Source organism: Scyliorhinus torazame, chromosome 18, assembly GCF_047496885.1.
Source record: "Scyliorhinus torazame isolate Kashiwa2021f chromosome 18, sScyTor2.1, whole genome shotgun sequence".
Lineage (NCBI taxonomy): Eukaryota > Metazoa > Chordata > Chondrichthyes > Carcharhiniformes > Scyliorhinidae > Scyliorhinus > Scyliorhinus torazame.
Window position 1 is genome coordinate 123077944 of NC_092724.1, and position 27023 is coordinate 123104966.

Below are 27023 nucleotides of genomic sequence, written 5' to 3' on the forward strand. Positions count from 1 at the left end.
ATATGGATTTCAGTATGGCATTTGATAAGGTTCCCTGTGGTAGGTTCATTCAGAATGTTAGGGTGTATGGGATACAGGGAAATTTGGCTGTCTGGATTCAGAATTGGCTGGCCGAAAGAAGCGAGTGGTAGTGGATGGAAAGTATTCCGCCTGGAGGTCGGTGACCAGTGGTGTACCACAAGGATCTGTTCTGGGACCTCTGCTCTTTGTGTTTTTTATAAATGACTTGGATGAGGAAGTGGAAGGGTGGGTTAGTAAGTTTGCCGATGACATGAAGGTTGGTGGAGTTGTAGATAGTGTTGAGGGTTGTTGCAGGTTACAACAGGACATTGACAGGATGCAGAGCTGGGCTGAGAAGTGGCAGATGGAGTTCAACCTTTATAAATGTGAAGTGATTCATTTTGGAATTTGAATGCTGAATACAGGGTTAAAGGCAGGATTCTTGGAAGTGTGGATGAACAAAGGGATTTTGGGGTCCACGTACATAGATCCCTCAAAGTTGCCACCCAGGTTGACAGGGTTGTTAAGAAGGTGTATGGTGTGTTGACTTTCATTAACAGGGAGATTGAGTTTAGGAGCCGCGAGGTTTTGCTGCAGCTTTATAAAACTCTCTCACTGGAGCGAAGAAGGCAGAGAGGTGACTTGATAGAGGTGTACAAGGTGTTGAGAAGCATGGATAGAGTGGATAACCAGAGACTTTTCCCCAGGGTGGAAATGGCTGTCACGAGGGGACATAATTTTAAGGTGATTGGAGGAAGGTATAGGGGAGATGTCAGAGGTAGGTTCTTTACACAGAGAGTGATGGGTGTGTGGAATGCACTGCCAGCAGAGGTGGTGGAGCCAGAGTCATTAGGGACATTTAAGCGACTCTTAGACAGGCACATGGACAGCAGTAAATTGAAGGGGTGTAGGTTAGGTTGATCTTCGGTTAGGATAAATGCTCGGCACAACGTCGTGGGCTGAAGGGCCTGTAGTGTGCTGTACTGTTCTATGTTCTATGTGGCATCTAATTACATTTTGAATAGCTATTTGTTCATCTCTCTTTAGAGCATTTGCTAAATTATTTCAAATATTTATCATTTTTCAGGATATTTTGAAGGATTTTGACAAATAGTCACCATCAAAAACAATATGTGCCTTTTCTGTTGGAGGGATAAGAGATACACCAGATTCTATGAGATTAATGGGAATTACGAATGAAATTGTCATTAAGAATATTCACAAAAGAAAAACAGATGGAATGCTTCCACTGCTATTTAAGGAAATGCAGAGTGCGACTGGAATTTCTGCAGACCATTAAGTGCAGGGAAAGGACCAACTGAATGGAGAATTGTTCATATTTTTTCTCCAATTTCAGAATACAGAAATGCATTCCCTGGAATTACTGACACCTTTGCAGGGTTAACCATCGGAAGCTGCTTTCTAAAGGAAACAACTGCAGAACATTTAATGAGCCAAGATGACATCGCAATTAGTTTTCTTGGTGGTTATTAATAATATTCATTTTCAGAAAGCAGTATGATTGCAATCCTATAGGATAATAAGCTTCAAGTGAGAGCAGAGATGAAACACATTTTCCCTACAGAACAGAATCTATGCAGAACAGACTGTCTTCAGCAGCAGCCAAGGACACACTGTTTAACTTATTTAAAAAGGACTCGATAAATAGCTGTTCCATAATTGGATTCCAGGCTAAAACCATATATAACGGGAGATTCTCTCCAAAATTGCAGGCATATTCTCTGTAGTATATAAATCATCAGGGTGGAAAATTTAAATGCAATGTTACTTTAATATCCCAGAATTTTGCAAGATTATCTTGGATAGTCAGGACACATCTCATACAATGCGATATTTTATATTTTTTCCCCCCGTAGTTGGCAAGTGTGTCAGGAAATTTGTGGAGCTCAATGAAGCACATGGCAATTTACTGTAAGCGTGTTTAGCCGCGTGTTTCTCGGCGCTTGCACTGCCGACACACACCCCGCTATTTAACGCCCTCCCCGGTTAGATAGGGGACCATCGAGGGGAACGTGCCGCCAAGGCCACAGTAGCCCCTTTTCTGCACTTTGGAGCTCTGCTCTCCGGAACTCCTCGGTGGAGTGAGAGATCGGGACACCATTTGCAAATGGCGTCCAAACCCCTAATCCCTCCCAAGCCCCAACTCACTATGAAGGGGTCCCTAGGATCCCCCCCCCCCCCCCCCCCCCCCCACACGCAGGGCACTCCTGGTCCGTTTGCCACCGTGTGAAAAATGGCTGTCAATGAGATAGTTGCGATGAGGACTGCAGGATGTAGTCCATGGGTATGGGGAAGAGAGTTCAGGTGAAGTGCTCTACAGTGAGGTTGCTGATCTCTTCCTCTTCGCTATGTTTCCTTTCTCCCGTGTCTTGTTGTCAAGGGAGTTGTGCGGGTTGGGTCCTTCAGTATAGTGAAGTGTTTCAGCGTGATTAGTAATGAGTTGTTGGGATAGACCACCAACTGGCAACTGAGGGGCTGAGGCAGACCAAATTTACAGAAGGTTCGGATAAAAAGCATTGAACCCCAATTTACATCTGTTAATAACAGTTTGGAATGCACTTAGCTATTTTGGACCCAGAGACAATTGTTTCATGGCTGAAAATGGGCAGAGCGTAAACAAATTTCCAGGTCAAAGTATGTTGTTTTTTTAATTCAACAATAGGATACACAGAATAAAGTCTTCACAATCAGCTTCCATTTTATCCTCTGATGCTGGATACAATATCCAATCCCTCCACTTAACAGAGCACTGTGTTTGCACTATATGCTATCCACTGGATGCATTGCAGTAACTCGCCAAATTTAATTCTTCAGCCCATGGTCCATCATTGAGAAGTACAGGAATAGCAGCACGGCAGGATCACCATCAGCCCCAAATTCTCCTCAAAGTCACGTGCTATCTGCATGCACATAGATGAGCTTTCTCCAATGATGCTGGGTTCAAATCTTGCAAGAACTGACCAAGAATAACTCCTGACCTACCAGCACCTTGTGTGTATCTGCATCAGTGCAGATCAGGGGGATTAAGCAATGAGCAATACCTTGCCGGCAACGTCCAAATCAAATGAACAAACGTTTTTTTAAAAACTCCCGTTGATCCGGGAGGAAATCTAATCTAGATAAGCAATTAATATCCAAAGCAAAATTGAAAATAAGCAATAAAGTGCTGTTACAAAAATGAAACACGCAGGTACTGCACATTTGAAATAAAGGGAGAGATTTTGCTTCTGGGTTCTCCACAAGCGTAGTTGGTAGCCCAAGTGCAAAATACCAGGAAACGAGATTCCTGTCGCCGAGATTTTATTTGCCAATTTCCCCCAGGCCTCGCTGGTGATGTAGCAAGGTTCCTGTCCACAAAGTTTGGGAACCTCATTTAAATGGAGTGTAATAAATTTGAATATTATTAACGGGCCTCCCTGCCACATGATTGCCTTCATTAAATATTCCAGCCCATGTCAGCAAGTTTTACAGTAGCTTCAGAAGAACAGGATTCAATCAAGGGCATCCTGCTGGGGGTGCCAAGACAAGTACAGTCCTTGGGCAAAGAGGGACATGTTGCCATCGCCCCTCGGCACAACCTGTGCCAGGAGGCAATGCCGGGGTGAGCCATCTAAAAGGCCCCTTTGGGTGGGAATGGGTCCCATTATGCAGGGAGGAAAGGGCCGATGCTGATGTTGGGCATGGGGGGTATCTTGACTGTGAATGGGGGGCGTGGGGTTACTTACCTATGTGGGAGACAGTGCCGGCGATACGGCTGCGGTGGTGGGGGAGGGGTGGGATGGAATGTGAGACCCCGATACATTTGCGATTGGGGGTGAGGGGATGGGGGGGAAGAGTCCACAATGCTTTCATGGTGGTGGGGGTGGGGATAGGGGCCTCCCTGATGCTGGTGGAGGAGATCCTCCCTATCCATGGGGGTGTGTGTGGGGAGTTTAATTTCAGTGCTGATCTGGGCATCCGTTAAAGGTCTCTGTGGAGCCTGCCCCGCCGGCTCTAACAGGCCCCACCCTGTGTTGCTCTTTTTAGCCTTAGTTTTATTTATCTGATTATGTCACCTTTGCTCACGAGTCACCAGGTATGTTTCTGACACTGCCACGTGGTTCAAGCTCGAGTTATGATTAATAAGTCAGCACACCGCTTAGTAAGATTGAAATCAACGGTCATTTATTATATACAACAATTAATGCTTACACAATAATCCGACTATCTATATCGAAACCTACCACTACTGGCCAATATTTAACTTTAGGAAGGGCCCACCAGGTCAGGGAAACGAATGGCTTATCAAATCGGATCTGGCCCGCGGGATTCAAAAGGCTGATACGGGTCGATGGCTAGGAGTCTTTATCGGGTAGCGATCGCTGGAGATAAACTTATAGTTTCTGGTCGATGTTCTTGCGAAGGATGCGAGCAGGAGAAGAAGGGAGAGAGAGATCTGAACTTGGCCCTTCACCTTATAGGGCCCAGGGGCTTCCCGCCTCTCGGGGCGGCCCTTGACCCTGAGTCCCAAGTGATTGGACTTGTTCCCAATCACTGGGTTCGATATGCTCCAATAATGGGGCGATTCCTCGATCGGGGAGTGGTCGTTCACCTGTCTTTGTTTCGGCCACTGCAGGCGCTGACAGGTCTGGCCCGGTATTCAATTGCTAATATGTTGCAATTGTTCCCGGGGATAGCCGATTAAACTGCAGATGTCTGGGTTGATGTGCTGCTAATAGTCTTGAGTATCGATCTGGGCCGACTTCACCAGAGCCGAATACGCTATTCTGTCTGCAGCTGTCCGTTTGTGTCCTGTTGGCTGCTATTCCCATCAGCCTTTTCGGTTGGCCATTTTAAATCGGGTTTTGGCCAAATTAATAGGGAATCAGCCATTTTAGGTGGCTACACCAGGCCCCCAGATTTTATCCTTGTTCTGACAGAGTGAAAAGTCCTGCCCAGAGTTAACGTTTCAGGTTGATGACTCTTCATAGAAGTTTTTTTTTAGAACACATTTTATTGAGGTATTTGTGATTTTGTAACAATAACAAATTAAACTGTACATACAAATATAAACATAGTGCAAAGGCCATCTTCCACCCTCACAGGTCCCACCTTTCTTACACACTCATCTAAACTAAACACCCCCCACCCCCCCCACCCCTCTCTGCTGACAGTTAATTTTCTCTAAAGAAGTCGACGAACGGCTGCCTCTGGACAAACCCTGACATTGACTCTCTCAGGGCAAACTTGATTTTCTCCAGACAGAGAAAGCTAGCCATGTCAGCGAGCCAGGTCTCTAGGCTTCGGGGGCTTTGAGTCCCTCCAAGCTAATAGTATCCGTCTCCGGGCTATCAGGAAGGCAAAGGCCAGAACAACTGCCTCTTTCTCCTCCTGGATTCTCGGATCTTGTGACACTCCGAAAATCGCCACCTCTGGACAAGTTGCCACCCTTGTTTTTAACACCTTGGACATGACATCCACAATCCCCTGAGCTTTGGGCATGCCCAAAACATATGAACATGGATTGCTGGTCCTCCCGCACACCTTGCACACCTGTCCTCTCCATTAGAAGTTTTGATGAAGGGCCATCGACCCGCAATCTTAACTCCATTTCTCTCCACAGCTGCTTCCTAACCTGCTGAGCATTTTCTGCATTTATTTCATAAAATGGCGTTGCTACATTCAGCAATCAAAGGCATTCTTGGCTCGAAAATAATTGCTGCTACTTGCAAAAGTCAATGCAAGATAAAGCTGGTAGGTCGAATATTTAAAACTTTTTGACCTCCAAGCAAAACTAAGATTTGAAACAATAAGGTGGCTAGGATTTTTCTTTATTTTTAGAAAAGGACTGAATGAAAAGAGAGCAAAAGAGAGACATAGAGAAAAACCGATCTGTTAAATTAAGCTTTTATTTGAAACATTTTAATGCAATTTCCACTCTAATTCTATTGAATTAATATTGTTTAACTGTCGTATTAGTATGCTTATCTCGGTATTGCAATGGCGTGAGTAAATGGTTTACACAGAGAAATGATGATTTCATTGCAGCTGATGGCACTTGAAAGGTAAATAAAATACTGTGAGGTTCAGCTGGCCAGCAATGGAACTTACGGTACTTCTTACTCGTATACAGAAACCTGATACTTTCTGTTCATCTGTAAAGTTAGACTCTCATAGAACATACAGTGCAGTGCAGAAGGAGGCCATTCAGCCCATCGGGTCTGCACCGACCCACTTAAGCCCTCACTTCCACCCTATCCCCTTAACCCAATAACCCCTCCTAACCTTTTTGACACTAAGGGCAATTTAGCATGGCCAATTGACCTAACGTCTTTGGACTGTGGGAGGAAACCGGAGCACCCAGAGGAAACCCACGCAGACACGGGGGGAACGTGCAGACCCCGCACAGACAGTGACCCAGTGGGGAATCGAACCTGGGACCATGGTGTTGTGAAGCCACAGTGCTAGCCACTTGTGCTACCGTGCTGCTCAAAGGTTATTGACATAAACATGCTGCTTACAAATCCCATCTTATTAATCGCTGCACCTAACCTTCATAAAACCGATAGCAAAAAAACCCATCTTCCATTGTATCCTGCATCTCTCCCTCCATTCCGCAGTAGAATGCTGAAATTCCAAGAAATCATTGGATTTAGATTGAACCTTTTAAATGCAAATGTTGAGGTTTTGCTTACCGGGCACCAATGGAATGAGAAAAGTTGAATTCTTTGTGGTGAGTTTTAATCTTTCACCCAGTTATAGTCACGACTCAAAGAATGAAGATAGCAATGAAAAATAAATTGCTGCCTTAATTACATACTTGATTGGAGAGACTTTGGTTTTTTTGTCATCATTTTGGTATGAAAACTGAAGAAGTTTTTTTTTGCCTTAATGTCTGGTACATTCTTTCAAAACTATATATTTTTGAAGCAGAAGAGGAAATTAAAAATGTTATCAGTTTTGAAAAGAGGCTTATTTTCGGGTCTGAATTTTTTGCAAATTAGTACTGGTAAATAATTATAATGCTAATTGCTAACATAGATCACCAGTGGTGCCAGATTGTAAGTCACTGGAAATGTGTTTTTTTTATTCAGCATGGGATGTGGGCGCCACATGCTGTGCCGGCATTTATTGCCTATCACTTGGGGCAGCTAAGAGTCAACCATATTGTGGATCTGGAGTCACAAGTAGGCCAGACCAAGTAAGGATGGCAGATTTCTGTAAAGGACAGATGGGATTTTACAATAATCAACATTGATTTCACAATCATCCTTAGACTTTTAATTCCAGATATTTTATTATAAATTCCATCACCTGCCATGGTGGGATTCAAACCTGCGGCCCCAGATCATCACCCTGGGTCAATGGATTATTAGTCCAGCGACAATACCACTATGCCATCGCCTCCCTGGGGACAGAGAGAGATGCTTCTGGAAGGAGACTTGTGTTTATCTATCTCTGTCCTTCGTTGTATATTGTTAATAAGTGTTTGCAAGTTCCTGAATGCCTTGTTTCCAGTAGTTTCTATTAAACATGCTCTGGTGGAAGCGGTCAAACTACTGATAAGCAAGGATCCCTGATGGAACTGCCAGTGATGGGCAAGTGACAGACATTGAGAGTGAAGCAGTGAGGGAATGACTGCAGCAAAAATATCAGAGCCCCAATGAGTCCCAAACCGTCGGCTAAAGTAACAATCAAGAAAGAGTTTTACCTCTACCCAACGCCTCTGACCATATGGATACCCCGACCAAGTGGTACACAGGAAAAACTGCTGTCGTAGATTCAGCAGGTGTGGGACTGCTTTAGGGTTGGCGCAGAAACCTGATAAAGAAATGGTCAACATTGGCAGCAACACAGACCACATTTTAATAAGACGGGATGTCAATGAAGATATGGAAACCTATGAGGCGGTTATTGTGGCCTGTGATTTGTACTTCTGTCTCCTGAGGAACATTATTGTAGAGGTTTAATAGGGAGTACTCGGAAATCCGGAGAAAGTACTGATTCTTCCCGTCGATGACCTGTGCCGCTTAGACTGCTAGTTGTGAGTATTGGGCCCTAAAGGATGAACTTTATCCAAGACCACATCATGGTGGGTATGCTTGATGAAGACCTTTCTGACATTTTCAGTCCAGAGAGGAGCTAACATTGTCCAAGACAGTTCAATTAGTGAGACAGGCCATATTATGGAAGCAGAACCAAGTTTTAACCCAAGGTGGGAGAGAGCCTTTCTGGAGTCAGACCACTGACACAGTCCAGTTTGTGAGCAATACAGGCACCAGCACACAAACTAAAAAGAAATCCAGAAATAAGGTGGGGCGGTCGCCACCATTATCCAGTGCTCCTGTTATTGCAAAAAATCCATTGGCACAAAGACTGTCCCGCTGTAAATGCAGAGTGATGCCTGCTGGAGGTCAGGCCATTTTAATGCAGTTTGCTGCAACAGAAGGCCTCCTACTCTAACATTTAAAGGAAGATTAATCATATCAAGCAGTATCCAGGAAGTAGAAGACAGAGGGCAGCACGGTAGCATTGTGGATAGCACAATTGCTTCACAGCTCCAGGGTCCCAGGTTCCATTCCGGCTTGGGTCACTGTCTGTGCGGAGTCTGCACATCCTCCCCGTGTGTGCGTGGGTTTCCTCCGGGTGCTCCGGTTTCCTCCCACAGTCCAAAGATGTGCAGGTTAGGTGGATTGGCCGTGAGAAATTGCCCTTAGTCTCCAAAATTGCCCTTAGTGTTGGGTGGGGTTACTGGGTTATGGGGATAAGGGGAGGTGTTGCCCTTGGGTAGGGTGCTCTTTCCAAGAGCCGGTGCAGACTCTATGGGCCGAATGGCCTCCTTCTGCACTGTAAATTCTATGATAATCTATGATATAGAGGAACACAAAGTGCCTTTCTTGGGTGAAGTTGCATAATAAGGTGCCCTATTGGAGTGTTCAATGGCCACAAAACCAATGTTAAATTGGGTGCAGGAACGCCCATTCTTTGCAGTACAGCACAATAGCTGAAGTCTGAATTCCTCAAGCCAACTACTGTCTGTTTGTTTCCATGGCCCAAAGGCACTCTTCTAAAGATCCAAGGCCTGATGACTTCCACACTTCAGAGAAATGGAAGAGAATTCACCGACACTCGGTGCATTATTCATAATCAAGATTTTTCTTAATTATGCGGAGCAGCTTGCGTTGCTTTGCAAGTCTCTTTAATTACTAGTTACAGCAGAAACCCAAGTTGACCCAAAAAGTGTTAACCAGTCTGCGTACAGAAATCTCAACACCTGCAGCCACAAGAGGACATTTTGGAAATTACATTACTATTTGGGGAGAGGGTGGCTGAAGATGGAGTCTAGGTCACCACTGACCATGATGTTCAGCCAGAGGAAGAAATTCTGGATCTCACACTACTTTTTGAAGAGAGTGTAGTTGAGGATGATGAGCAAAGCATCAGTATTGAGTGTGACCAGAACTAATGTATGTGGTATGTCTAGGTGGTGAGGCCTTTTCTGTGCCTCTGGGATGAAGTAATAGATGCATTAGATTGAGTAAAGTTTGAGATACTTTGCTCCTCAGCTCAATCATTACTGCCAAGGTCAATCAATGGCTGTGTCTTGGATATTTCATGCTGGTAACAAACTCTCTGTTGCAATGTCTCACCATTAACATAAAAACATATGAAATAGGTGTAGAAGTAGGCCCCTTGAACCTGTCAATAGGATCATGGCTGATCTGCTTGTGTTTCAAATTCTACAGGTGGCACTGCCCAGTCGGCACTGCCAGGCTGACAGGGGCACTACCAGGGTGCCAAGCTGGCAGTGCCCAGGTGGTGCCTTGCCCATGCCGGGGATCGGGCCCAGGGTTACCTTGCCCTTATGAGGTGGGGTGCGGCAGGGGGGCACAAAGACCCCATAATTAGTAAGTTGGGGCATTGTGGGGTCCGGAGGTTGTAGTGGGTATGGCGATATGCACCTATGCATATCTGTATACAACTGTACACAGTTGCACCAATGTATATATTTGCATATAACAGTACCCGTGTGTATAGCTAATGATCAATACATGTAGTGACAGTCATGACCTCCTGCCAGTAGGTGGAACCAGACACCCATGGAGACACATATATATACCGGGGGCCGGACGAGACAGGGGCATTTGGTAGCAGGACGGACAATGAGACAGTTGCATCTCACCTTAGCCCCACAGTAATTGTTGGCTATCTTTCTATGTGTCAAGAATAAATACTTATTACAACCACACACTCATGTTGTTTGCGTGTGTTCATGATCAAGGGAGCCATAGAACATATAAAACAAAAAAGAGTGGCTAAGGTAAATATTGGTCCTTTAGAGGATGAGAAGGAAGATTTAATAATGGGAGATGAGGAAATGGCTGAGGAACTGAACAGGTTTTTGGGTCGGTCTTCACAGTGGAAGACACAAATAACATGTCAGTGACTGATGGAAATGAGGCTATGACAGGTGAGGACCTTGAGAGGATTGTTATCACCAAGGAGGTAGTGATGGGCAAGCTAATGGGGCTAAAGGTAGACAAGTCTCCTGGCCCTGATGGCATGCATCCCAGAGTGCTAAAAGAGATGGCTAGGGAAATTGCAAATGCACTAGTGATAATTTACCAAAATTCACTAGACTCTGGGGTGGTTCTGGCAGATTGGAAGTTAGCAAACGTGACACCACTGTTTAAAAAAGGAGGTAGGCAGAAAGCGGATAATTATAGGCCTGTGAGCTTAACTTCGGTAGTAGGGAAGATGCTGGAATCTATCATCAAGGAAGAAATAGCGAGGCATCTGGATGGAAATTGTCCCATTGGGCAGACACAGCATGGGTTCATAAAGGGCAAGTCGTGCCTAACTAATTTAGTGGAATTTTTTGAGGACATTACCAGTGCGGTAGATCATGGGGAGCCAATGGATGTGGTATATCTGGATTTCCAGAAAGCCTTTGACAAGGTGCCACACAAAAGGTTGCTGCATAAGATAAAGATGCATGGCATTAAGGGGAAAGTAGTAGCATGGATAGAGGATTGGTTAATTAATAGAAAGCAAAGAGTGGGGATTAATGGGTGTTTCTCTGGTTGGCAATCAGTAGCTAGTGGTGTCCCTCAGGGATCAGTTTTGGGCCCACAACTGTTCATAATTTACATAGATGATTTGGAGTTGGGGACCAAGTGCAATGTGTCCAAGTTTGCAGACGACACTAAGATGAATGGTAAAGCAAAAAGTGCAGAGGATACTGGAAGTCTGCAGAGGGATTTGGATAGGTTACGTGAATGGGCTAGGGTCTGGCAGATGGAATACAATGTTGACAAATGTGAGGTTATCCATTTTGGTAGGAATAACAGCAAAAGGGATTATTATTTAAATGATAAAATATTAAAACATGCTGCTGTGCAGAGAGACCTGGGAGTGCCTGTGCATGAGTCGCAAAAAGTTGGTTTTCAGGTGCAACAAGTGATTAAGAAGGCAAATGGAATTGTGTCCTTCATTGCTAGAGGGATGGAGTTTAAGACTAGGGAGGTTATGCTGCAATTGTATAAGGTGTTAGTGAGGCCACACCTGGAGTATTGTGTTCAGTTTTGGTCTCCTTACTTGAGAAAGGACACACTGGCACTGGAGGGTGTGCAGAGGAGATTCACTAGGTTAATCCCAGAGCTGAAAGGGTTGGATTACGAGGAGAGGTTGAGTAGACTGGGACTGTACTCGTTGGAATTTAGAAGGATGTGGGGGGATCTTATAGAAACATATAAAATTATGAAGGGAATAGATAGGATAGATGCGGGCAGGTTGTTTCCACTGGCGGGTAAAAGCAGAACTAGGGGGCATAGCTTCAAAATAAGGGGAAGTAGATTTAGGACTGAGTTTAGGAGGACCTTCTTCACCCAAAGGGTTGTGAATCTATGGAATTCCTTGCCCAGTGAAGCAGTAGAGGCTCCTTCATTAAATGTTTTTAAGATAAAGATAGATAGTTTTTTGAAGAATAAAGGGATTAAGGGTTATGGTGTTCGGGCCACAAAAGATCAGCCATGATCTCATTGAATGGTGGAGCAGGCTCGAGGGGCCAGATGGCCTACTCCTGCTTCTCGTTCTTATGTTCTTATAACAGTGGGGTCGGGGCAGGGGGGGGGGGGGGTCAAAGATCGGGGGGCCATTTAAAAATGATGCCCTGGTCTCTTCTTGCACTGACGAGCTGAGCTCATTAGTGCAGGAAATTACCCCCTACGTGCGGCCTCGGCGGGGCGTTCCTCGCCAAGGTCCAATAAAGAAGCAGAGTCCCATTTAATAGCGGGTTCATTCTCAGTGCCGGGAAACATCCTGCCAAACACATCCAAAATGGGACAATGTTTCTTTTCCATTAAATCGCACCCATAATCTGTAAATTAAAGCATGTTTAGTGAATTGGAATTTTCTACGTGATTAATTACTACGTTTTGTGGAAAAAATGTTTCCAAGATATTTTGCTTGTATTATGACTTCAATAAGTCCTGTTCTACTGCTTAAGGTGTAGCCAATTGATACCAACATTTATCAGGCTCAACAATGCTCAGGGCCAAAATATCTTTTACCGATAGTCATAACTTAAACAGATCTTTTTTTTCTGGGAGACTCACCAAGATGTATAACCAACAAATTCCACTGTGATATTGGAGGAGTTACCTAATTTGAATTTAATGTGTAGAAAACAATTTGAATGTGCCAGCTGACATAATTCAAAAATTTGCAGATGACTGGAAACGCAGAAAGGTCATAAATAATGAGGCGGACAGTAACAAATTTCAGGGGGACATGGACAGACTGGTTATTTGGCAGACACATGCCAGATGAAACTTGATGTATAAAAGTGCGAAGTGATTCATTTTTATAGGAAGAATGAGCAGAGACAATATAAACTGGATGGAACATTTTTTAAAGGGGTGCAGGAACAGAGAGATCCGGGAGTGTGTGTCCACATATCTTTGAAGGTGACAGGACTATTTGAGAAGGCTGTTAAAAAGTGTATGAGATTCTTGGCATGTTTAACAGAAGAATAGCCTACAAAAACAAGGAAGCTATGCACTGGTTCAGTCTCAGCTGGAGCATTGGGTTCGATTCCAGACACAACACTTCAGGAACGCTGTCAAGGCCCCAGAGAGGTAGAGAATGGATTTCTTGAATGTCGTCATGAGATGTGGGATTTTGGCTATTAGGAGCATTTTGAGCTGTTCACTTCAGGGTTAGGAAAGCCAGAAGAGATTTGATCAAGGTGTTCAAACTTATGAATGATTTAGATAGTGTCATTAAGTATAAACTGTTTCGAGTGGTTGATGGGTTGGTAACCAGAGGACCATTTGTCAAAAAGGTCAGAGGTGAAACGAGGAGCAACAGTCGCCGCAATGAGCGACTAAGAATTGGAATGCACTACTTGATGCGGTGGTGTATACTGAGTCAACAGTAGTCAGGGGAATCAGGTAAATATTTGAAGGAGAGAAAATTTCAAGGATAGGTGGAGATAGTGAATTGGGGCTAACTGGATTCTTTGAAAGAACCTGTTATATTGAAAGATGAAAACATTTTGTTCTACAAAATTCATTGGAGTTGAGCAGCTTTAAAGAGCAACCGATCACTGATTAGCAGAAGGTCAGAAATCGCTGGCATTGGAACTGCAAAGAATGTGGGGCAAAAATGCAAAGGAAGGGCTTGTACTGATTTTAAATAACAATCTGAAGAGTCAGATTCGCCACATACGGTACAGTAAGATACGGAGGCAGAGAGGGACATTGAACCAAAGATTATCATAATTTTATCTTAGTTAACGGGAGAGCATTCTGTTACTGTGAAAAATAGCGGAAAATTTTGGCATGTTGACCTCTTTTGATGAGGACTCCGAGAACTGGAAATCATATTCAGAGCGATTCCATTATTATGTTCAAGCCAACAAAATTTTGTAAGAGATTAAGGTCCCGATATTCTTAAGTACAATCGGAAGCAAAACTTATAATTTGCTAAGAAGCTTAGTTCAGCCACAGATCTCCAGAGATAAGACATATCAAGAATTGGTGAAAATATTAGAAGATCGTTATTCACCAAAGCCCTTGATTATTGTATAGAGGTTTCACTTTCATCAAAGGAATCCATTGGAAGGTGAAAATATTGTGCAATTTGTTGCAATCCTCAAGTGACTTGCAGAGTTTTGTGAATTTGTTAGAAGACCCAATGAGAGATTGTTTAGTATGTGGTTTCATAAATGCATTTTGCTGCTCGGGAGGCTTCGTAGCTTGGAGCAAGCATAAGGATCCATAAACTGATTGCTGGTCAGAAGAAGTCAACCCAGAAATAGATGTGTTATTGCTGTGTAAAAACAGGCCATTCACAGTCTGAATACAGGAGCAAGGGCAGCCATTGTAGCAATTGCGGCAAGTGCTTGCTGGAGTAAAATAACTTCTCCAGAGAAGAACACTCAAAGGAAGACCCAGAGCTCATACAAAGGCTCAAGCAAACCAAATTCAACTAGGAAAATTAATAATGTGGAAGAAAACACTGACAGCAACAATGACACTAAAGCAATTCATTCCAATGAAGAACAAAATTTGAGCATGTTATCAATTGAGTGTGAGTCACACCGTTTTTGGGGAGTGCCAAAGTTGAACGGCAACCTATTAAAATGGGGGTTGATATGGGGGCCGGAGTCTCCCTAATTCCTGAGACCACCTGTGAACGAAAACCTAACCACCTGCCTTTGAAACCAGCAGAAGCGATCTTGAGGACCTATACTGAAGAGATAGAGCAATTGAGAGGTTACATCACAGTCAAGGTTGAGCTAAGTGGACAATCCAGAGAGTTACCATTTCATGTGGTGCGAGGCAGTTTTCCAATTCTCTTTGGCCGCACTTGGCTCAAAGGATTAAACTGAATTGGAACACTGCCAACAACTTAGTTAATTCAAAGTTAGACTTACAAACCATAATTGAAAAATACAGCAGTGCTGAGGTCTATGAAAGGAGTACAAGTGTCCCTGAAGATTAAGACAAATAGCCAGCCGAAATGGTGTCTCGAGGCTAGAACTATACCCTATGTCCGAAGATTGAAGCAGAACTACTGGGACTTGTAGCAATAGCAGTCTTAGAACCCACCACTGCTAGTGACTGGGCAATCCCAATTGTATCTGTCATGAAGCAGATAGTTTGAAACAACAATCAAAGTGGTACTACGTGTGGATAAATACTTGCTACCATTGATTGAAGATTTGTTCGCAGGCTTAGCAGGACTGAAGTGCCATAAAATTGACTATCACAGGCCTACCTGCAATGGGACAATTGAATCTTAATACCTGCTCACCATCACTCACAAAGGCCTATTCTGCTACAAGAGATTGCCTTTTGGAATAACGTCGGCACCAGCTTTATTTCAGCAGTCAATGGACCAGATCCTTTGTAACTCAGATGATATATTGATCACTGGCATAAATGAGCAATAACATTTACAACACTTCGAAGCTACACTTCAAATGCATGGGCTTCAGGTCAGGAAATATAAATGTGATTTCTTCCAGACATCTATACAATATCTTGGACATGTAATTGATAATAAGGGTCTGCATAAAGCACCTAAATTTGGAGTCTCCAAGACCTATGAATGTCACTCAATTTAGGTAATTCCTCGGGTTAATCAGCAACTATGGAATATTCACCCAGAATCTAGCAACCCTATTGGAAGCCTTACATATATTGTTATGCGCAAAACAGGCATGGAGACGGATACCAGAATGTGAAAAAGCATATCAACCTGGAAAAGAAGCACTGAAATAGTTGTAGGTGTTAGTATATTTCAACCCGAAGTTACCATTATAATTTGCCTGTAATGCTTCACCATACAGTGTTGGAGAGGTGGTGTCACATATCCTAACTTCAGGAGAAGAAAGACAAATATCTTTTGCATCTTGTACATAATTTGATGTATTATATTTGATGTATGAAAATTTCACCAATGCTGTATGGCCGTCACTTCACATTGCTGATGGACCACAGACCCTTTACAGCTATTTTTGGACTATGCAAAGGTATCCCTTCATTGGCTGCAAGTAGGCTCCAATGATGGTTGTTTATCCTACTGTCACATATGTACAAAATCAAATACTGTCAATTCGAAAATCACACTAATGTGGATACATTATATGCCTACCTTTACCAGATAGTCAAATATCACCTAATCATGACAATATTTTTACTATTCTCTGATTGATAATGTTCCAGTGTTGTAGCTCAAGTCCAAAGACATACAAGAAAAGGTCCTGTGACGGGGAAGGACCTGGAAATGGTATTAAGGGGGAGGTTAGCAGGAAAACTTCCAGAATTAAAACCGTATATTTCTAGGAGACTCAAATTAACAGCATGGGGCAGATATCTGTTGGAGGGAATGGGAGTACTTATTCCACCAAATTTATGAGAAAAAGTTTCAGAGCAGTTACACAAAGGACATCCAGGCAATTTGCGAATGCAGGAACTAGCATAAAGTTACTTCTGATGATAAGGAATTGATGCCCAAATAAAAAAAGCAGGACTGTGCCAGTCATGTGCGCAGGTAAGGAAGGAATTGTCATTCTCCCCATTGCATCCATCCATGGGAATAGTCTAAAATGCCGTGGCAACGTCTGCACATTGGCTTTGCTAGTCCAGTCAAAAGGCACATGTTCATGGTCATTGTAGATGCACACTCAAAGTGATCTGAGGTGGTCATAATGAAGTTGGCCGTTGCAGGGCAAATGCTTGAGAAACTCGACAAGATTTTGGTGAGATTCGGAAAACCAGAGCAAATCGTGAGCGACAATGGGCCACTGTTTACAGCTTTACTCTTGCCAGAGGGGACACATGACATAGTAGAGCGAAACCAACAGTCACAGATCTTGAGATGAGTAACTGAAGGAAGTGTTTGTTTCAACATGGAAAATAAATGTTCGCATGCAGCTGCACCACTAATGAGAGGTGGGTCCCTGCGACAGTATTGGCTCAGACTGGCCCAATATCCAACACAGTCCAAAGGACAGACAAACTCATGTGGAGATGCCATGTGGGTCAATTACTATCGACACGCATTTGTGCGCCAATGTCAGAACTATCTCAAGAGGTAACAGTTTCCATTCCATCTGACTGTGTAACTTCTCGTTCATCTACAGAAGAAGAGATTGCATCACAAGTACCTGCTACTCCTCATCTTCCCTCAGAAAAAGAGACTGGGATACATCCCAGGGTAGAGACATCTACTAGAGAACCTAAAAATACAGCTAAGGTTGAGAATGACAATGACCCAGAAGTGCACAGGCAACCAGCAAGAAATAGACGTCCATCTGATCATCTATTTTATTGACAGCGTTATTACAATGTAATAATATCATGGGCGGCATGATAGCGCGGTGGTTAGCACTGTTGCTTCACAGCACCAGGGTACCAGGTTCGATTCCCGGCCTGGGTCACTGTCCGTGCGGAGTCTGCACGTTCTCCCCGTGTCTGCGTGGGTTTCCTCTGGGTGCTCCGGTTTCCTCCCACAAGTCCCAAAAGACGTGCTGTTAGGTGAGTTAGAGATCACGGTTTAAAATTAACAGGTCACCCTTTTAAAAAGATGAGGTGAATTTGTTTCTCTCAAGGTCATGATTCTTTGAAATAATCTTCCTGAAAATACAATCAAAACGAAGTCTTTGAATATTTTTAAGGCAGAGGTGGATAGATTTTTGGTGAGCAATAGGTTGATAGGTTATCGGGGGTAGGCGGGATGCAGATTTGAGGTTACTATCCGATCTTATTAAATGGCGGAACAGGTCCTGGGAACAAAATGATGACAGGAAACTGTGACTGAGTAAAAATGACAGACAACATCACCAGATAACCACACAATATTGAACTGTTTAAAGATCTTTTTTTAAAAAGACAAATGACACTGATCAAAAAATGGCTTCCGTGAGTCACCTATTATCTGACACTGTAAGGTTGTCCACTTCTCTGGAAAGTTTCCATGTGAATTGCACTGCAGACTTGTTTAGAATCATAGAATCAGTACAGTGAAGAAGAAGGCCATTCGGTCCATTGAGTCTGTATCGACCCTCCGAATTTAAAGGTTCGCTTCAAAGAGGGATTCTGTCGAAAGGGATTAAATACACATGGTGCTGGACTTTAATCAACTATCATTCTATCATGGCAACTGGAATTGCTAACCAGCCACATATTCATTAAGCATTCAAAAGCCCCTGCAGATGTTGAAATAATGCCATCTCCTGTTGATTTTTATCCTAAAATGTGGGAAACTTTTCAGAGATGAAAAGATCAAAATATGGGATTACTTGGTCTGCAACAATTTATGCAAGACATGTTAATCAAGTTCTGTGAATATACGGACTGAGGTTTTAATAACTGGTCTGCCAAGCAGAATCAAGCGAAGAAGGAAAAAGAAACATCACAGTCATGCAAAGAAACTGCTGGAAGAGAACAGCAACAATTTCTCTCTCTCCCTCTGGAGCTAAAAAGCTATCTTCAACAAAATGCAATTTACCCTTTCTTTTACTTTTGCCTCCGGTTTCCTCCCACAGTCCAATGATGTGCACGTTAGATGGATTGGCCAAGCTAAATTGCCCTTAGTGTCCAAATAGGCTAGGTGGGGTTACTGGGTTACGGGGATAGGGTGGAGGTGTGGGCTTAAGTAGGGTGCTCTTTCCAATGGCTGGTGCAGACTGGATGGGCCGAAGGGCTTCCTTCTGCACTGTAAATTCTATGATATAATGAGTGGTGTTTTAATCCTCCTTTTTTATCCGTTCATAGGATGTGAGTATCGCATGCTGTACCAGCATTTATTACCCATCCCCAATTCCCCCTGTTGGGGCAGTTAAGAGTCAACCATGTTGTTGTGGATCTGGAATCACATATAGGTCAGACCAGGTAAGGAGTGCAGATTTCTTTCATTAAAGGACATCAGTGAAATAGATGGGTTTTACTCGACAATGGCTTCATGGTCACCATTAGACATTAATTCCAGATTTTTATAGAATTCAAATTTCACCATCCTTAGAGCATTACTCTGGGTCCAATACCACTAAGCCACTGCCTCCCCTATTCCATTGGGATGTTTTTAAGAATACCAAGGTTTGAGTTTGGTTTCAATTTTGATTCTGGCAGCACGGTGAAGGTATCCAGCTAACTCCAGAAAGATCCAGCTAGCTCTCTCTAGAAGGCCACTGTGAGGGATAGCTCTCTCTCCAGAAAGCCTCTGGATGCTGTTTTCCTGGAACTATAGGGGCCTGAGGACAAACCACAAACTGAAATCAGAGTTTGATGTGAAGTAAGGGGCCCCTCCAAGAAAGTTGTGCGTACTGCATTTTTAAACTACAGAGTACCTGAATGAATGAATGTACAAAGAGGATCATTGCAGGCTTCAAACTAAAGACTTTAATCTGCTAGCTTTCTGTGAAAAAAAGTGAGCTGAACACCGTCATCTGAACAAAGACCCTTTCTTCCCTCCACTTAAGTTTGTTTTTACCCCTTCCATCCCCTCTGTGTTTGTCTGTCTTGTGGTGTGAGCATGTGTGTGTAGAGGGTGGGGGGCAAGTTAACGTTTTTAGTAGGTATTAGCTTGCCATTAACCAGTTGTATTAACTGCTTATTTAATTATAGCCCATGTTATAAATAAACAGCAATCTTGTTTGCATTTACAAACCTGGTGACTGATCGGGCAGCCAAGGGCCAAAGAATTTGCACCAGCCCAGGGGGTCGTACCAATACCTGAATCAAGTTAACTTCAAAATTCTACAGGAAATAAACTAATTTCAAATGACTGCAACATTCAACAATCTATGCCTCAAATACAAGCAAATGACTTAATCATATATTTTTAAAAACTTTTATTCGACTCTAACTATACCACTTTTGATATTTGTATGCATGTGTCTTTATTATTTTATAATAACTAGTTTAACAACTAATAAACGTACTCTTTCTTTGTCTTAAGAAAACTTGATTTGATTAGCTCCTTGTTAAGGAACAATTGTACTTGGATCGGGAAAATTATTTATGGGGAAAATAAATTTTAAAACATTTGTTGCGAATGACGTGAAGAGGAGCCAACTCACACCTCACACCAGCAAGGAGGGAGCTAGAGAACCTAGTGGCATGGTATAATAACAACAATCACTCCCTCAACATCAGCAAAACTAAGGAAGCAAAGTTTTGTACACACCCCTGTCTGCGTCAATGGTTGACAGCTTAAAATTCCTAGGTGTGCACATTGTATTATTCCTTGTGTCTGAATAAAGCTCGTAGCCTTACAGTTGAAGTAGATGCTTTATTTGTATGAGTTTGTTCTCTCTTCAGTGCTTATACTATGTTACATCTGAGCTGCCTGTCTGTGTCCTGCTCACCAGCTGCCGTTCCTATGCTATCACTCTTGCCCTGATTTGGGCAGCATGGTAGCATAGTGGTTAGCACAATTGCTTCACAGCTCCAGGGTCCAAGGTTCAATTCCCGGCTTGGGTCACTGTCTGTGCGGAGTCTGCACGTTCTCCCCGTGTGTGCGTGGGTTTCCTCCGGGTACTCCGGTTTCCTCCCACAGTCCAAAGATGTGCAGGTTAGGTAGATTGACCATGCTAAATTGCCCTTTGTGTCCAAAATTGCCCTTAGTGTCGGGTGGGGTTACTGGGTTATAGGGATAGGGTGGAGGTGTGGGCTTGGGCAAGGTGCACTTTCCAAAGAGCCGGTGCAGACTCGATGGGCTGAATGGCCTCCTTCTACACTGTAAATTCTATGGTATAAACTTCCTGTTGTCTATGTGCTCTCTCTAGTGGTTACTTAGTTGTAGTGTATTTACATTAACCCCTTGTGCATATACAGTGATGCATATCACTACACACATCACCAACAATCTGTCCTGGTTCACCCACATTGACACTATGACCAAGAAAGCACAATAGTGCCTATACTTCCTCAGGAAACTACGGAAATTCGGCATGTCCCTATTGACTTTTACTAATTTTTACAGATGCACCATACAAAGCATCCCATCTGGCATCACAGCCAGGTATGGCACTTGCTCGGCACAAGACCATAAGAAACTAGAGAGAGTCGTGGACACAGCCCAATCCACCACGCAAACCCGCCTCCCATCCATTGACCTTCCACTGCCTTGGGAAAGCGGGCAGTGGGCGGTACATTATTACAGTGGTTAGCACTGTTGCTTCACAGCACCAAAGTCCCAGGTTCGATTCCTGCTTGGGTCACTGTCTGTGCGGAGTCTGTACATTCTCCCTGTGTTTGCATGGGTTTCCTCCAGGTGCCCCGGTTTCCTCCCACAAGTCCCGAAAGACGTGCTGTTAGGTGAATTGGACATTCTGAATTCTCCCTCTGTGTATCCGAACAGGCGCCGGAATGTGGTGACTAGGGGAGTTTCACAGTAACTTCATTGCAGCGTTATTGTAAGGCTACTTGTGACAATAATAAAGATTATCATTATAATCAAAGACCCTCCCACCCGGGTTATTGTCTCTTCCAACCTCTTCCAGTGGGCAGGAGATACCAAAGTCTGAGAGCACACATTAACATATTCAATAACTGCTTATTCCCTCCTGTTACCAGACGCCTGAATGACCTTCTTAGAATTGAACTGATCTCTCTACTGAGTATGCTCCACCCAATGTCTATGTCTATATATTTACATTGTGTATTTACCGTATGACCTATGTTTTCCATGTATGGAACGATCTGTCTGAACTGTACACAGAACAGTACTTTTCACTGTACCTCTGTACACGTGACAATAAATCCAAATCCAAACACCAGCAAACAGTGTAGGAGTGATTAAGGAAGCCGTTTACATTGTTTCTTTGCTTTCAGTTAGAGAGGTAAAAAAATGAACCAGGTGGGTACAGTCTTAAAGCATGAAATTGAAAATAAAATAAAGGATACATGTAGGGAAGTTTAAGGGAAATGGTAGAATAGGATGTGTGCTGAGCTTTTGGAGCTCTAAAGAAATCAGAAAATGAGAGAATTACACCAGAAGGTGAAATCTTTAACATACAGAAAGAAAGGGATTAAACACAGATGGTGGGTGTATAAAAGACAAAGAGATAAAGTAATGTTGAAAGGAATACAGAAGCAAAGGAACAGCCAGAATATATAAATTAATTCTATGATGATCCAAATTGAGGTTGTCCTCAAGATATAGAGGCAAACGAAGAACCGAACATTATGATGTGAGAGATAAAGAATGTTTTGAAATTGATGAGTACAGGAAAAGCTCCAGGCTTGGACGAAGAGAACAGAACATCTAAAAAACCTTTGGATAAACAGAAATGGAAATGATAACAGAAATTTATGATTAAATATATACCACAGGATACATTTCAAGTGACTTGAAGCATTGATTATTAAATTTACCTGAGAGACCTGAAATAATCAAGTGCAATCATTTTTGAATGATAATCTTCATGAGTCATCTCATTAAAGTGATCTTGAAAATCATAACAGAAAGAGATAATGATGCATTTGAAGCACAAATTGGTGGAACGCTTTCTGAATTTAGACCAGGAGCAGGAAAATAGAGAACAATCTTGATAAATATTTCAAAGTAAATAGGAAAAAAAATATATGCTTCATTGACTGTCAAAAAGGGCATGTTTGTGTTTAACATGGAAGGCTAATAGATGGGGCAGCACGGTAGCACATTGGTTAGCACAGTCGCTTCACAGCTCCAGGGTCCCAGGTTCGATTCCCGGCTTGGGTCACAGTCTGTGCGGAGTCTGCACGTTCTCCCCGTGTGTGCGTGGGTTTCCTCCGGGTACTCCGGTTTCCTCCCACAGTCCAATGATGTGCAGGTTAGGCAGATTGGATTTGCTAAATTACCCTTAGTGTCCAAAAAGGTTGAGTGGGGTTATTGGGTTATGGGGATAGGGTGGATGTGTGGGCTTGGGAAGGGTGACCTTTCCAAGAGCCGGTGCAGACTTGATGGGCTGAATGGCCTCCTTCTGCACTGTAAATTCTATGATGATTCTATGATGTGCTGTACTTTGACAGTAAAAATAAGACATTTATCCAGAGCCTATATTGGGAGAAGATAGTGAGCATCAAGCTAGAAGATGGGCAACCAGAAATGTTTCAAGTGAAGGGAAACGTTTGACAAGAGGTGGGTCTTACCTTTAAAATTATTCAGTCTGGACACAGAACAAATATTCAGAGAATTAGATGTATACCCAGAAGTAAATATTTGAGGCAAGAACTTGCATTATGCTGACAACACCATGCTATTGACAGAATCAGAAGAGATCTTCGAAAATATCATAGATCAAATGAAATATAAAAGTTTAGAATGTGGATTGAGAATGCACACCACTAAGAGAAAAACAGTGGTCGTTTGCAGGAATACATTAGAAGAAACTAGAATAAAGATTGAAGTGGATGGTGACACACTGGTACAAGTAGATAGGTTTATCTGCTCAGGACGAATGATAACAGAAGCTGGTACATCAGACACCGAAGTCAGAAGAAGGACAGAACTAGCCAGAATTATTTTTTTCACGACAAGAAAACTCAAGTTTTTAACAAGGAAAGAACTAAGATGCTACCTTCTATTCACTTTCCTGTATGCCTCAAAAACATGAACAATAAATAAAGGTCTGTGGAAAAAAATAGAGGCCTTGATATGTGCTAAGATATTCGCCTAAAATTCTATATACAGACCATAAGACAATGGAAGAGGTGTTTGAAATTGTAAGAGCAAAAAGAACTGTAAAAAGTGAGATCCAGAAAAAGAAATGTGTGTATTTTGGTCAATTGATCAGAGCTGAAAAGCTACAGAGATCTCTCCTAGAGGGCAAAGTGGAGGGCCAAAGAAGTGTCAACGTCACCTTGTTGGATGACAGATGCCACAGAGTGGTTGCAGTCGAGCCACAGTGGATGGATGTGAATGACTCAAGACGGATGAATGTGACATAGCATGACAGCAGATCTGCGGGTAGGAGTAGCTACCAGCAGGAACAGGAGCAACAGGACTACAGTCCTACCCCGCTGGTTGATGACGAAGAAGCGTTTAGGGAGGATCAATTGTGCCAAAGGCTGCAGACTAATCAAAAAGACTGAGGGTGGAGAATCTACCTTTGTCACAAACACATTAGATGCTAGTTATGATTTTCGTAAGAGGTGTTTTGGAAGGGGTGGAAACATGGGACTGGATTCGCTGCACCACGCCGCTGACATCCCAGGGGTGGAGAATCCATTTTCCTGCAAGGAATCGGGACCGGCGGCAGTTCCCCGATTCTGCATGCCCTGAAAAGCGGCGTACTCTGGGAGTACGCTGCGGCGCCCAGTACCTAGCTGAGGCCATTGCCATTCTCCGCTATTCTCCGTCCCCGACCGGCCGAAGTCCTGATGGCGTGGAACTAATGTGGTCCAGCCGGTCGGGATACTCGCGTGCGGCTGTGGTCTCAGTCCGCGGCTGCCCTGTTCGGGAGCGGGCCGATCGGAGAGAAAGGGGGCCTTACAGGCAGCCGGTAAATGTTTGTGCGAGCGTTGAGGCTCGGGCGTGCCGCCGATCGGGGGGTTTATTTTTCGGGTCCAGCTCCGCGGTCCGAGTCCGCCATGGAGCACGGTGCGGCTGCTGGAGGCCGCCTCCGTGTGCGTGCGCGGCCTCCGACCTGGAAGTGCAGGGGCCCGTATCTGCAGCAAAAGCTGCGAGATCTACGTCGGGTCCCTGCTAGCCCACTGCAGGGCTGGGAATTAGTGGTTCTTTCACGGCAGTTTTGACGCCGGCGTCGGAACATAGTCCCAGTAATGGAGAATCCAGCCCAAAATTTGAGGAATTCAAGCAGGGAATATCAGGAAAGATGGGTGTAAACCTGGGAGGCGACAACAGGTTCAAAGGCTTTTTAAAGTAAAAGTAATCTTTATTGTCACAAGTAGGCTTACATTAACACTGCAATGAAGTTACTGTGAAAAGCACCTTGTCGCCACATTCCGGCGCCTGTTCAGGTACACAGAGGGAGAATTCAGAATGTCCAAATTACCTAACAGCACGTCTTTAGGGACTTGTGGGAGGAAACCGGAGCATCCGGAGGAAACCCACGCAGACACGGGGAAAACGTGCAGGCTCCGCACAGACAGTGGCCCAAGCCAGGAATCAAACCTGGGACCCTGGAGCTGTGAAGCAACAGTGCTACCCACTGTGCTACCGTGCTGCTCTTTGGAGAGACAGGGAGGTTGCAGGTGGGATGATAGCAAGGATGGAGGGGAGAAGGATTGTTTTTTGAAGAGAGGTGACGCCGGCAGACTTGAAGGAGCCAAGGTACCTGAGCAGAAAGAATGGTTGACAATATCAGCCAACATTGGAGCCAGGAATGGGTGGGTAACGAATAGTTTAGTTTACTGCATGTAGGTTTGAGGGAGAATGAACAAGATGAGGTGAGAAGGGAGACAAACTGGAGAAAAGTGCAACATCTGGGGCTGTGGTAAGGTGAATTAAAGGAGAAGGTTTGTCTGATGGACTGGTGGGTGCGTTTGGAAGTGGCAGAGGGAGCTGATTGGATTGTCTCGACCTTAGTGACAAAGAGCCCCAGCAGTGCCTCCTACTTGTGGTTGGCGGTGAGGAAACATGGGACAAGTGTCTGGGAAGATAGTTTGCAGCAGAGAAAAGAAACTTGGTGTTATCTTTACATTCCAGGACAACGCTGGAATAGTTGAACAATTTTGGCAAGATGAGAACAGGATCAAATAGTACTTTATGCAGCCAGATCTGACAGTAAATGGCTAATTCAGTTCCTTATCCATACTCGTTTAAGCCTGTCATTTTGGTACCAAGGGAGTGGGGATGAGAGTTATGTGGTAGTCACCACTGTTGTATTATATTGTAAATATGGGTATTACGGTAAGGCCCTTGTACTACAGGTACGGGGGTAGATCCCTGCCTGCTGGCTCCGCCCAGGAGGTGGAGTATAAATGTGTGTGCTCTCCGAACAGCAGCCATTTTGTAAGCTGCTGTAGGAGGCCACACATCTCTGTGTAATAAAGCCTCGATTACATTCTACTCTCGTCTCGTTGTAACTGATAGTGCATCAATTTATTACACAGAGATTTTTCAGAGATGGACCTCCGCATCAAGCTGGATCGCCTGCAGCTGCATCCTAAGCAGACAATGTCAAAAAGGACTGCCAACATTGGCTAGCTTGCTTTGAAGCATACATCGGGTCTGCGCCAGAACCAATCTCAGAAGCACAGAAGCTCCAGATTCTGTACACGCAGCTGAGCTCCAACGTTTTTCCCCTCATCCGGGACGCGCCTACCTATGCAGAGGCCATGGCACTACTGAAGGAGAACTACGCTCAGCAGACCAACAAGGTCTACGCCAGGCACCTCCTATCCATGCGGCACCAACTTCCCGGTGAGTCTGTGGAGGATTTCTGGCGTGCCCTACTCGCCCTGGTGAGAGACTGTGACTGCCAGGCCATTTCGGCCACTGGACATTCGAACCTGCTAATGAGAGACGCGTTCGTTACGGGCATAGGGTCTGACTACATTCGCCATCGCCTCTTAGAAGGGGCCACGCTTGACCTCGCGGCGAGCAAGAAACTAGCCCTCTCGCTCACGGTTGCCTCACGCAACGTACAGGCTTATGCCCCCGACCGCAGGGCCCACCCCCCTGTGCATCGTGGACCCCGCCAGCGGCCACCCCATTGTGGACCACATCAGCGACCGCCCTCAGCCAATCCCATGCCTACGCCGCGCGGCAGCCAACCAACCCCGGGGGACCCAAGTGCTACTTCTGCAGACAGACAAAACACCGCCGGCAGTGCTGCCCGGCACGGAGCGCGCTCTGCAAGGCCTGTGGCAAGAAGGGACATTTCGCTGCAGTGTGCCAGGCCCACTCAATCGCCGCTATTGTCCCGGCACCCCCCACGTGCGGCCAGTGGTCACCGCCATCTTCCTCTCCTCAGACAACGTGCGGCCCGTGGGCGCCGCCATCTTGCTCCCCTCACAACATGTGCGGCCCGTGGGCGCCGCCACCTTGCTTGCCTCAGAACC